The sequence below is a fragment of the Anolis sagrei genome, chromosome 4 (assembly GCF_037176765.1).
Source record: "Anolis sagrei isolate rAnoSag1 chromosome 4, rAnoSag1.mat, whole genome shotgun sequence".
NCBI classification, from domain to species: domain Eukaryota; kingdom Metazoa; phylum Chordata; class Lepidosauria; order Squamata; family Dactyloidae; genus Anolis; species Anolis sagrei.
In genome coordinates this window covers 126,774,630-126,787,949 of record NC_090024.1, presented here as the reverse complement: position 1 = coordinate 126,787,949, position 13,320 = coordinate 126,774,630, and the positions used below count along the sequence as shown (strand labels likewise).

The 13,320-nt window shown below is 39.2% G+C and overlaps 1 protein-coding gene across 5 annotated transcripts in view; it reads left to right on the top strand.

The window, feature by feature from the left end:
* The window catches only part of RASAL2 (RAS protein activator like 2), a 298,400-nt gene that overhangs the window by 150,969 nt on the left and 134,111 nt on the right, over positions 1–13,320 (top strand). The window contains exon 1 of one of the 5 annotated variants that reach the window (XM_060774425.2): positions 13,064–13,313. The exons of the other annotated variants lie outside the window; for them this stretch is intronic. The gene's annotated coding sequence lies outside the window, so the exon portion shown is untranslated. Of the gene's footprint in view, positions 1–13,063; positions 13,314–13,320 lie in introns of those variants that run through there. 5 annotated transcript variants of the gene reach the window in all.

The following is a 13,320-nucleotide window of genomic DNA, read 5'->3' as shown; positions in this document are numbered from 1 at the left end:
ATGGTAATGAAAAGCATCTCTATGTTGCTGCTAAGAATAATAAATTATGGTCCTAGTTATAATTAAGGACTTCTGGAGAACATATCCTGAATATTCATAGCACTTTGCATACATTATACCAGTAGTCCCCTAATTGGCACAGCATGCCAACAAGCTATTAAGTTAAGATGCTTTGACAACGCTGCACTCACCCTTATGCATAGACAGCTCTATCATAGGAGAAGAATTTGGTCTTTTCTTTTCCAGGCTGTAGAAAGAAAACACTACCTCGCTGATGTGGAAAAAGATATTTGGGGTTAGTAGAAGCATGTGTGGACATATGCCAGGTTGTACCACTTATACCTCTCAACTCCCCCCCCCCCCCCGCACTTCTAAACAGCATCTGGACCTAACAGTCATTTTAATTTCCAATAATTCCCATGTCGCAGCATCACTTCGGGAGTGCAGGGAGGTATTGAGGTGGTTGCCACCAGCCATGGGCAACCACCTCAGTAATAGGCCATCTCAGATGCCACGTAAGCCCTTCAGGCTCCTGAACAATGAAGACTCTCACCAAGAATGCACTTGGTGCAGGGGCCTCCCAGTCTTGAAGCTAACTTTGAAGAAGTGCAATAAATTTATTTATTTATTTATTTATTTTATTTGCCGTGTCAGGGCAACCAGTCAATTATATTACATTTCTAACAGAACAAAGCAAACAAACAGACAAAATTTGTGAGTTTGGTAGTTGATTAAATGTCCTTTGACCAGTATCTGGCCACTTGGAGTGCTTCTGGTGTTGCTGCAAGAAGGTCCTCCATTGTGCATGTGGCAGGGCTCAGGTTGCATTGCAGCAGGTGGTCAGTGGTTTGCTCTTCTCCACACTCGCACGTCAAGGATTCCACTTTGTAGCCCCATTTCTGAAGGTTGGCTCTGCATCTTGTGGTGCCAGAGCGCAGTCTGTTCAGCACCTTCCAAGTCGCCAAGTCCTCTGTGTGCCCAGGGGGGGAGTCTCTCATCTGGTATCAGCCATTGGTTGAGTTTCTCGGTTTGAGCCTGCCATTTTTGGACTCTCGCTTGCTGACGTGTTCCAGTGAGTGTCTCTGTAGATCTTAGAAAACTATTTCTAGATTTAAGTCGTTGACGTGCTGGCCGATACCCAAACAGGGGATGAGCTGGGGATGTCTCCGGGCGTCCCCTGGGCAACGTCTTCGTAGACAGCTGATTCTCTCACCACAGAAGCGACCAGCATGCAAGTGCAATAAATTAATTACAATCTTAAATATTTGTATTCCGTGCTGAGGCTGAGTTCCTCTATCAGAAGAGTAAATGTTTTGTGTAAAATATCAAGTTACGTAGCTACAGATTTTAAGTATTTGTAAAGGCTGATAATGTAGAGCAGCAACCCTGGAGTCTTTCAAATCTAAGAGAATGAGTGGCAGCCTTTCTCCTCTGGAACATGTAATACAGATACTCCAAATTTGATTATCCCCATCCCTGAAATAGCAGGAGAAGTTATTGGCATTTGTAGCTAGCCATTAGTTGTTGGAATGCAATTTAAATGCCAGGCACGGCCAATTAGGCTTGGTGACTGAAAGCACTACCTGGAGTGATGTGAAACCAAGGTATAGGAATCTGTCAAGGGTTGTCAGTAAACCACAGCCTTGCCAAGTTTTCTCTTCCTAGCATACTTAGAAGAGGGCGTGAACTGAGACAGAGTATTTCTCCCCTCCTGCAGACATTATTTATAAATGATATCTATGGTTTTAAATGTACTGGGTGGCCTTGGTTAAGATATTTTATTCATCAGCCTAACATACCAGATAGGGTAGTTGTAAGGGTAAATAGTCACCTAGAGGTTTTTTTATTTTTAATTTGTTGAATTTAAATTACATTTTAAAAGTTTTATTTATAAATGATATCTCTGGTTTTAAATGTACTGGGTGGCCTTGATTAAGATATTTTATTCATCAGCCCAAAATACCAGATAGGGTAGTTGTAAGGATAAATAGTCACCTAGAGTTTTTTTTTAATTTGTTAAATTTAAGTTACATTTTAAAAGTTTAATAAAAATTAATTGGGGGAAAAGGATCCACAACTATGTTGTCAGTCAGAACTAGCTTCCAGCAGAATTCCAAAAGGGCTTCGACGTGTGTCCATGCTAGATCTATGGCAGAGTACTTCAGAGTATTTCAGTGAGTGTAGACCAAGCATGGGCAAACCTTTTTGCCTTTGGGGCACATTGTGAGCCAGGAGGGCTGGGCCAGGAGGGAAGGGGGCCTGGCACATGCTGGGCGAGGTGAGGTGGGCTGGGGTGGCCTGGGAGATGGCAGAGCAGGGTCTGGATCATATTCATGTTGTCCTCCTGGCATAAGGATGGGGCGGCTCACCCCATCCTTTGCTGGGAGAAAGGCAAGATATGCAATATCTGCCCCAATTCTCCCTCCTGATCTCCTCTCAATCCTCCTCTGATCCTCAGGCTGTCCTCTTGGCAGTATACCAGGAGGAGAGTGAGACGTGCGGTGATTGAGAGCGCTCCAGAGGGCTCTCAGCTGCTGTGTGCCTTCCTTGTTGGCACATGCAAGCAATCAGTGTGTGTGTGTGTGTCAACTGTAAAATAAAATGCATGAAGCTGATTGGTCGGGCAATTCACAGGATAATGGCTGAGCTTGGAACTTTTGGATACTGTTGCATTTTTGTTCAGGCTTGAGCTATGCAAGTCAGACAGATGAAGAAACAAGCAGAGAGAGACAAACTGATTTGCTTCTTGGCTGCTGAAAGAAGGTCTCTCATATGGACACAGAAAGGCCATTTTAAATCTCTCGTAAAAGGACATTTAGTGAGTTGATGCAACTGATCATATTGTACATATGTTGTTCTGAACTAAGAAGAGTAAACTGTATGTTAGTTCACTATTATGGAAGTCTTAGGATAGTGATTATTGTCTATTTGTGCACATTTCTGTTTTTGTTTTTAATGTTGATATGGTCAATGGACTAATCAATAAACTTTGCTTGCCTATAAGAAGAGTAAACGACTTGTTCTTTACTGTTCACCTGCATGTCATATTTTCTTTCCCTGGCAAGACAGTGTGTGGGCTGACCAAACATGAACTACACGTGATTTATTTTATATTACGCCACATTCCTCCCTCATCTTTTTGGCATAAGGATACAGCAGGCATCCGTGTCCTTATGCCAAGAGTACAAGGAAAATGAGGGGGGGTCTGAGATAATCACCCAGGGGGCCACATCTGGCCACTAGGCCTTAGTTTGCCCATGCCTGGTATAGACATAGACTACCTGTAAATAATATATATTTCGGAAGTGTAAGCTCTGAATCACCATGAAGTATTGGGGGGGGGTGCATCTCTCCTTTGGCCATTAAGGCAGTTAGTACCTTGAGTTTGCTTCTGTGTAATGTATGAAGTGATGCCCAGGCGCCCTGAGTGATTTCCTCTGAGGCAGCACAAACTGGTGACTTTGTCTCATTTGTCACTTATGTCTCCAACACAATAGGCCTTGGGGATACTATCAGTAGCTCTTGTCACAGTAACAGCGGACTCCCTGGAAGCAAGCTGGGTTGTTATGCTATCTAAAACCTTCCTTTCCTTTCATCCATCAGGCAGTTACATATCTCCCATCACCACATTCCTCTTCTTTGCTATTTTTGAAAACACCTGTAAATAGCAACCTCATTGGCAGTTTGCATAGTTACTGCTGTTACACATTTCTCTTTAAACAGAGATTCACTTGCAAGAGAGCTTTGACATTCAATTGTTCAGAGCAAGAGGGTTTTTTATTATGGAGAACTGAATATAGTTGTTGAATTTTCTTTTCTTCTTTTCCATGCTTGCTCACTTTGCAATGGATGAAATAAAAGCTGAGTAGCTTTTGTTTCCTCTCTGCAACTTCAGACCTGTTCTTTATCAGGGCTGGATTTTTTTTAGAAATCTCTTTCCATGAGCTTCCACTTTGAGAATTGGTATTTCAAATATTCCAATGTTCTTTGTAGGTTAAACAACCATTGGGGTGACAAATGAAGATCTCAGCTTATCAGATTCCTGGAAATTTGTTCCATTGACACTGAAAATGTAGGTGACTCTGGAATCAATCTTGCCTAGGGACAGCAATATCATTTGGGGAAGGTCTTGTTAATATAAACATGGTCTATGTCTTCCATTTCACATTCCACCACAAATAACAACATTTTTCAGACATTTATATTGGGTTTTATACTTTAGAGTAGATTGTAATTGGATGTATAGAAATAATATTTATAGGAGAAGGTTATCTCTGTACGAACTTGTCTTGTTATTAGAATTGCTTCTATTTATGTAGATTTTTTTGTGGCGGGAGCATGGTGGATTCCTGAAATGGTCAGGTAAATTTTTGGTGTACTGGATAATAACTTAGCACTAATAATAACTAAGTTGTACTGGGATAATAACTGCTATTACTTATGTGATATGACCCTGATTGAGAAACACAAGACGAGGAAAGTATAGCCTTTCAGTGGAATAATATTATTGCTTAAAGAGTACATTGTGGACTGGGTGAATTCAAATCTTGTGTATCATAATGCTTGTAGGTTTTCTGCTTAATCATACTTGAATGGTGGACACAATCTGGAGTTTAATATACTTTGTTTTTCCCTTAAGAAATTGGTACAATGAAAAATTCAAAAGATCTGGGGCAAATAATCCTCCTGTATTTTTTTATCTACTTGCGAACTTGTCCGAACGTATCTCTCTCTATGAATCATCTAGGAAATTAAGATAATCTGGGGAGGCCCTGCTCTCAGTCCCACCTCCTTCGCAGGTGTAATTGGTGGGGACGAGAGACAGGACCTTTATAGTGTTGGTCCCTTGGCTATGGAACTCCCTCCCCAGTAAGATCTGATCAGCCGCTTGTCTCCTGACCTTCAGGAAAAAGCTTAAGACATGGCTTTGGGACCAAGCTTTTGGCATGTAATTGGAGCAGTGCAATAAATGACTATGAAACAATGTGATTGACAAATGGAACGGCCCGGGATTATGTTTTGGTTGGCATAATTTTAATTGTTGATTTAATAATTCTGGTTTTCATTGTTGAGTTTAAATTGTAATTTTTTATTTCATACTAGCCATCCCCTGCCACGCGTTACTGTGGCCCAGTCTATGTATATGTGCTTTGGGTATATGTGAATATATGTGTGTTTGCGTATATATATGTGGTTTTGTGCATATGTTGTAATGGGGGGGTTGCCTTTCAAGTCTCTTCTGTTGTGCTTTTCAGTGTTTTTATGAGTGATGGTCACTTGTTGGCCTGATATGTGTATTGTGTCCAAATTTGGTGTCAATCCGTCCAATGGTTTTTGAGTTATGCTAATCCCACAAACAAATATTACATTTTTATTTATATAGATATGTGTGTATGGCATCAAATTGCTTCTTGTTGTAAGGCCGCATTGTGTCCCCTCCGGGGTGAGAAAGATGGGATATAAATATGGTAAAATAATATAAATAAATAAATAAAACTTCTGTTTCCCTTCTTCTCAGATCCTGGTGAAGTATATTCACTCTTCCTTCCTCTTTTGTTACCTACTTTCTAGCCACTTCTTTTCCCATTCTTTGGAATGATTGCTGGGCCAAGGTTCAGTTTTGTGCTGAAAATATCCACAATTGTCAACCCCCACTGGAAAATGGACAGGGCATTGTGGAATTCTTCGGTATTGTACTATTGTTCAAGGTAAAGTGGAATGGGAGGTCCTTTAAGGGATATCCTCAACACCTCACTGGATTGTATTTTGTCTTTCAAACTCCCTTTGAAATGAGCTTGAAGGTGGCATGTGTGAGCTCCCTATCTCTCATGGGTTTTTTAAAAAAAATATTGGAAGACAAGTTGTGATATGTCTTCTGGCAGGCTGTGCAAATTGAGGCTTCAGATACTTACCGCTGGGAAATAATGCTAGTTCCTCCACTCTTCCATTTCCCTTCTATCCTACCCCCCAGACATACCTTATGGTGTTCAGCTGCTACACTGCCAATATGTTTTTTTAAATCAGTTCACCACAGCAGCCTGAGACCAGCCAAGAGATAGTGTGCAAAGCATAACTGAGCAAATAATGCCCAAAATAAATTGCAACCGTGTGTTCAATAAATTCCAAAACACATAAAAGAGTGATACCTTTATTGGCCAACCAAAATTTACAAAATATACATAAGGTTGATATCTTTATTCCCCCCAACCAACCAAATGTATGAAATACATTCTGAACTTAATATGGCTTCTGCATCAGACAAAAAATGTTTAAAAATCAAACCAGTGATTATTGCAGAACAATAGAAACAACATTTGATAGAAAATATAGGCCTGTGATCTATCAGCATTGGTCTTACAGAAAAGATCATACCAGTGGCCTTATGTGGTTTTTAACATATTTTGCCCAATGAAGAAGCCAGTGAGGCTTCAAAAGCTTGTGTGGTTTATTTTGTGAGTTTTTGTTGGACAATGAAAGATAACACTTTTCAAAATGGATTTGGTATTTTGGGGTTGTTGTTATTTTTTGTTTGTTTGGCGGGGACGAGAGACAGGGCCTTCTCAGTGGTGGCCCCTCGGCTGTGGAACGCCCTCCCTACAGACATCAGATCGGCCCCCTCTCTATTGGCATTCCGGAAGAGTGTGAAGACCTGGCTTTTCGAACAGGCTTTCAACTAAGCAGTGCAATTGATTGATTATTGGAATGAAATAATAGACAATGAGTTCGGATGCTGATTCTATTGATGAGACGTGATGGATTGTTATAGTGCTGTACTGTTGTATTGATATTTTGGTGTTAATTAATTGATACTAGTTTTAATTGATTAATGATTTTGTATTGTGTTGTTGAAACTGTTTGTGTTGGTTGTGTTGAAATTGTGTTGTTGAAACTCTGAGTCGCCTGAGAGCTGAGAAGAGCGGTATACAAATGAAGCAAATAAATAAATAAATAAATTGTTTGTTTGTTTGTTTTGCAGCATTGCTAACACTGAATGTCAAAATTTTAATGAAGCGAGTAGGACCTAGAGAGCAATTTAAACCAGATTGTACTATTTTACATTATGATTACCAGTGGCTTTCCCATTGGCGGCTGGGAAGGTTTGAAAGGAGATGGGGCAGTGTTTTTTGTGGATGGGGTACATTTCAGTTTGTTAGAAGTATTGTAAAATGTGCAAAATTATATTGTTCATTGTATGTATTTGGTTATATTTGTGTAAGTAAGTTTGTGCCTTTAATTGCTGAAATGCTTGTGGTTTGGGTTTGGTCAATTGGGTGCAGGTGGATCTCATTGCTGCTGTTATAATGGTTTGCATCTGCCTGCAGTCTTTAGGTCTTGGTCTAGGTCTTGGATTTGGTTGAAGGTTTTTGTTTAGGGTCTGATGTCTGATTTCTGAGTTTCCACTATGAAGCTATAATAAAGTAAGCTTCTGCTGAAGTATTGTTATTTTTTATTTGATATTATAACTCTGCTGACAGGTTATGGGCCCAGATACGCTGCATAATCCATGTGTCTGAGGTGATGTTTGTTTTTTGAAATATGTGGTGGAACATTAAGAAGTTTTTTGAAGGCATTTTTGAGTCTTCTGCTCCTGGCTGCTTTGGTGAGCAGCGAGGTTTAAAGTGATAGCTTGCTGCTGAACACTAAACCTTGGAAGATTTGCCTTCAGAGAAATCAAGAAGATTTATGGCTTGCTATGTTGGAGAATTTGCCTTCTACGTGCCTGAGCAGCAAGGGCCAACTATGTTGCTTTCCTGTCTTGCCTTGCACAAAAGGTTTTTTCAGCAAATGTTTCTGAAGCCAAAAGAAGAAGCAAACAGTTTGTGAGTCAGACCCTGTGTTTGAATTCCAGAGAATTACTGCAAAGTTTTGAAAGATATTGGACTGCTAGAAGCCAATTTTACTTGAAGAAGTGAATATAAATTGGCTGGGCTGAAACCCGGGTATACTGGGGGTCCTTTCTTTTTTGGTGCAGTAAGTATTTGTTTCTGGAACTTTGGGACTTTAAAGTGAAATACCAAAATGGCTTTGCCGCCTCTTCAAGTTGGTTCACTCCCTTTTGATAAACTATCTGATAGTAACTGGCTCAGTTGGAGCATCAGATTTAAAGCTTATCTTGTTTCCCAGAATTTATGGGACATAATTGAGAATTTGCCAGCTCAACTAACTCCTGCGGATCAACAAAAAGATGAAAGAGCTTTGGCGCTTCTTCAGTTGTCTGTGTCAGATTCTTTGTTGGTTCACCTTCATAATATTCCTCATGCACAAACTGCGTGGAATCTGTTTAAAGATATGTTTCAACGACAATCAAGTGGCTCAAAGGTAATTATGGAATTTGAAGCTCAACGCAAATTGAGAAGTTTTGCTCCTATGCAGAAGAGTTCAAGTTTTGGGACTGCTTCTAATGACACTGCTTGTGTTGCTAAGCCAAAGTCACAAATTGTGTGCTTTAAATGTAAAAAGAAAGGGCATTATGCTAAGAATTGCAAACAGAATCCAGGACAACGGAGAAACAAGCAAGTGGAGAGACCTAGTTCTTCAAAGGACTTACAGCATGCTTTCCTGGTGACCTCTAAGAAGGATACAATGAACTCTTTCATTATTGACTCAGGCTGTTCTCAGCATTTGGTAAAAACTATAGAACTGTTGACAAATGTGAGAGACTCTGATATAAACTTTATTTCTTTGGCAGATGATAGAAAAGTTAAAGTATTTTCTTGTGGTGATCTTTATATTGACAGTCTGAAATGTACTCTTGAGAATGTGTACTATGTACCAGAAATTATGTATAATATTCTCAGTGTCAACAAACTTTTGGATGAAGGTTTTGAGGTGTCTTTAAAGAAAGAAAAGTCTATGCTAATTGATCTTCAAGGTAATGAAGTGCAACTGAGACAAGAAAAGGGATTTTTTGTTTTAAAGTCTGCTACAAATGTGTCTGCTTGCATTAAGCAGATACCTGATAATCCCAGGCCATTACACGACAAATGTATTCATGAATTTCACAGGAAAATGGGTCATTTGTCATGGCAGTATCTAAGACAGACAGCTGAGTTGTGTGAGATTCCTATTCAAGGATGTAAGAATTTTCTAGATTGTGAAATTTGTGCAGCAGAAAATCTTAAGAAAGCTCCTATAGCAAAATACAGTGCTAGAGTTTCAAAAAGGGTCTTAGAGCTTGTCCATATTGATGTATCTGGTCCTCATCCTACTTCTGTAGGCGGGTCAAAATATTTTTTGATTTTGGTAGATGATTTTTCACGGTTGAAGTTCACCTTCTTTCTAAGAACTAAAGGTGAAGTTTTTCAAAAAATTTCTGCTTGGCTGAAGCTAATGCAAACACAGTTTCCTGAGTACCCAGTACAAGCTTTTCAGAGTGATCGTGGTGCTGAGTTTATGTCCAAACAAATGCAAAATTTGCTTGAAAAGTTTGGCATAGTTCACAGGTTAACAAATCCTTACTCACCCAGTGAAAATGGGGTTGCAGAAAGGTGGATAGGTGTTGTAAAGGTTGTGGCTAGAAAAATGTTAAGAGATGCTAGTTTATCTGATGGATTGTGGGCTGAAGCCGTGGCAAACGCCACTTTTGTGCTCAATCGTTCTTTTTGCAAAAGTGTCAATAGTATTCCTTATGTGTTGTTTTTTGGAAAAACTCCTGATTTGAGTTCAATCAGAGTTTTTGGAAGTGACTCATATGTCTTAATTCCTTCTCAACAAAGACATAAAAAGGATTCTATTTGGAAGAAATTGAAATATCTAGGCCCTGCTTCTGAGTCAAAAGGTTGGAGATTTTGGTGTGGTAATAATAGGGTGTTAGTTTCTAAAAATGTGAAGTTCCAACAACACAGTGGTTGGGAAAGGATTCATTCAAATAAGGAAGTGTTTCTGCCTTTCAATACTACTCAAATGCACACACCACTAACCACACAGCCAACTACACAGCAAGTTTCACAGCGGCCTGCTACACAAGTGCAATCAGTTTCACAACAGACTGCACAGCAAAATATACAACCAAGCACATCTCAAGATACACAGTTTGGAACACAAGTGCAAGTGAAGCAAGAATCTGTTTCTAGTCAGTTACAAGGCAGTAGTCCTGTAATTAAAAGGACAGAACCTCAGAAGAGAAAAGCTGAAGCTGAATCTTCTAGTTCAGAAAGTACTAGCTCTAGTAATTCAGAAACTGATGAGACTGATGGAGGAGATAGTACTAGGACCATTCCTAGGCGCAGTTCTAGGACAACTAAGGGTATTCCTCCAAAGAGATACCATTGTGAAGTTGTGAAAATACAAGAACATGACTGGTCTGAACCTCAAAGTTATAAAGAGATGTTGAAAAGAGATGAGACTGAGAGAAATCTTTGGTTAAAAGCAATGCAAAGTGAATTTGATTCTTTGAAAGATTTGCAAGTCATGGAGAAGTCTAAAACAGTTGACAATGTAAAGGTTCTAAGTTGTCGTTGGGTTTATAGACGTAAACAAACAAAGGATGGTGGTTTTTTGTACAAAGCCAGGTTAGTTGCTAGAGGTTTTGAACAGATATATGGAGAAAATTTTAATGAGATATTTAGCCCCACAGTGTCTGGGGAAGCACTAAAAATAACCCTTGCAATTGCCAGTAATAGGAATTTAAAAGTCAAACATTTTGATGTGAATACTGCGTATCTTCATGCAGACTTGGAGGAGAAAGTTTATATATCTGCTATCCCAGGTTTTGAATCTGACCTTCCTGAAGGGACTTATCTTCTTAAGAAAAGTCTTTATGGTCTTAAACAAAGTGCACGTAATTGGAACCTACATTTAGACAAAGTGTTGACAAAGTTGAATTTTGTTGCCAATAGTTTTGATCCTTGTTTGTACTCAAAAGGAAGTGGAGACACACAAATGTTTATTGTAATTTATGTGGATGATGTGTTATGTATTGGATCTGAGGAACAAATTCAGGAAGTATTTCAGAATTTGAGCAAAGTATTGAAAATCAAAAATCTTGGAGATGTTAATAGATATCTTGGCATAAATATTGCCAGAAATGAAAGTGGTTTTGAATTAAACCAAACTGACAAGATTTATGATCTTTTGAGAAGAACCAGAATGGAAAATGCAAACACTGTTAATACACCCATGGCTCTTCAGTTTTTACAACATGTAGATGGAGAAATGTTTGATAACAATTTCATTTATCGTTCAGTTATTGGCTCTTTATTGTACATTGCAAACAACACAAGGCCTGACATTTCTTTTTCTGTTGGTATCCTAAGTCAAAGGATTCAAAATCCCTCACATACAGACTGGGCTGGAGTAAAAAGAGTTCTGAGATATTTAAAACAAACTGCTGAAAAAGTTTTCAGAATTTGTCCAGATGACAAAAAGTCTTTAGAAATACATTGCGATAGTTCTTTCGCAAATCTAAAGGAAAATAAATCTGTTACTGGATTTGTAATAAAATACGCAAATACACCAGTGTGCTGGAAGAGCAGAAAACAGAACATTGTGGCATTAAGTACTGGAGAAGCTGAATTCTCAGCGTTGTCTGATGCTTTGACATCAGCAGAATGGCTAGAATCTTTGATTAAAAGTCTGAACATTGATTTAGAATTGCCAATACAAGTTTATGTTGATTCTCAAACCTGCATCGCTTTGGGTAAAAGTCAAAATATGAAAACGAAGTCTAGATACATTAATGTTAGATATTCAAATGTGCAACAATTTGTTAAGGACAAAAGAATTGTTCTCAATTATGTTCCTTCAGTTGAAAATGTTGCAGATATTTTGACGAAACCTCTTACTTGTGAAAAACATAACCAGTTTTGTGAAAAATTGAATTTATGAATGTATAAATATGAACTAATATAATTTTGTGGAGGAGTGTTAGAAGTATTGTAAAATGTGCAAAATTATATTGTTCATTGTATGTATTTGGTTATATTTGTGTAAGTAAGTTTGTGCCTTTAATTGCTGAAATGCTTGTGGTTTGGGTTTGGTCAATTGGGTGCAGGTGGATCTCATTGCTGCTGTTATAATGGTTTGCATCTGCCTGCAGTCTTTAGGTCTTGGTCTAGGTCTTGGATTTGGTTGAAGGTTTTTGTTTAGGGTCTGATGTCTGATTTCTGAGTTTCCACTATGAAGCTATAATAAAGTAAGCTTCTGCTGAAGTATTGTTATTTTTTATTTGATATTATAACTCTGCATGTTTTGCTGGTTTGCTTCAAATATAATATTGTACTTAACAGAGAGCTGTCATTCCTGTCTATAGAAATGCTTGATTAATCCTTCCTATGGAAAGCAGTGTATTAAAACAGCTTTCCTGTCTCAAGAGTCCGATGGGCTTTGATGCAGAACAATTGGCTCCCATAGAAAACAATGCTTTAAAACAGCATCCCTGTCTCAAGGCTCCAATGGGTTTAGATGCAGAACTATTGCATCCCATGGAAAGGGAGTCTGGCAGATTTGCATGAAGAGAAAAAGCTGAGGTGGAGACTTATTGCCTGTGTGTGATGAGGAAGATAGTGGGTGCCTACGAGGAAGTCTGATGAGAAAAGAATGAATGAAAATGTGCGAGGGAGGACTGGGAAGTATGGTCAGCTCCCAGTTCCTCTCTTTACTTAACTTAAAGATGCTTCTCAATACTGCTGTCTGATAAGGTCCTTGGATTCCAAACTTTAGAAGCTCACTCTCATCTTGAGAGTGAATCTGCTTTGGGAGCCGGAACAACAGCTTTCACTAGTTTGCAAAGTTATATATCATTTCAACATGAAGTGAAAACTTAGGGTTGATTTTAGTTCTGACATACTGAATTCTTGGAGGAGGGGAGAATAACTTTGAATTTGTTTGCCTAGTTAGCTTGGTACAAGCATATACTTGGCATCCCAAGACCTGTCCCAAGGCTCCCTTTCAGAGCTCCCTTGTGAGCAGAAGCAGAAGGCAGGATCATCAAAGCTGCTATTCCTCCTTCTAAGCAGGGGAGGGGAGGGGAGAATCTGAGGGCATGAGAGCTGTTGCATAATAAGTAAAAGAGCAGAAGCTTAAGGGGTGGGGGCGGAGTGGACACACATGCACACAAGCACTCACAAGGGAACTAAATGGGAGAATCAGCCCAGAGAAGAAGTGTATGCGTGATCCGGTGAATTGGAAGGAAGAGCATAGGAATGTTATCCAAGCTTTGAAAAACACAGAAGCTCCAGGGAGGGTGGAGGAAGAGCACAGAATCATTTTGTCTCCAGATCATCATTCTTAATTATAGGATTGGGCAAAGAATATTCTCACCTTTAGCCTCGCACAATACCTTGTGTCTGTTCTCTGCAGCTCTGGATGGGCAGGTTAGGA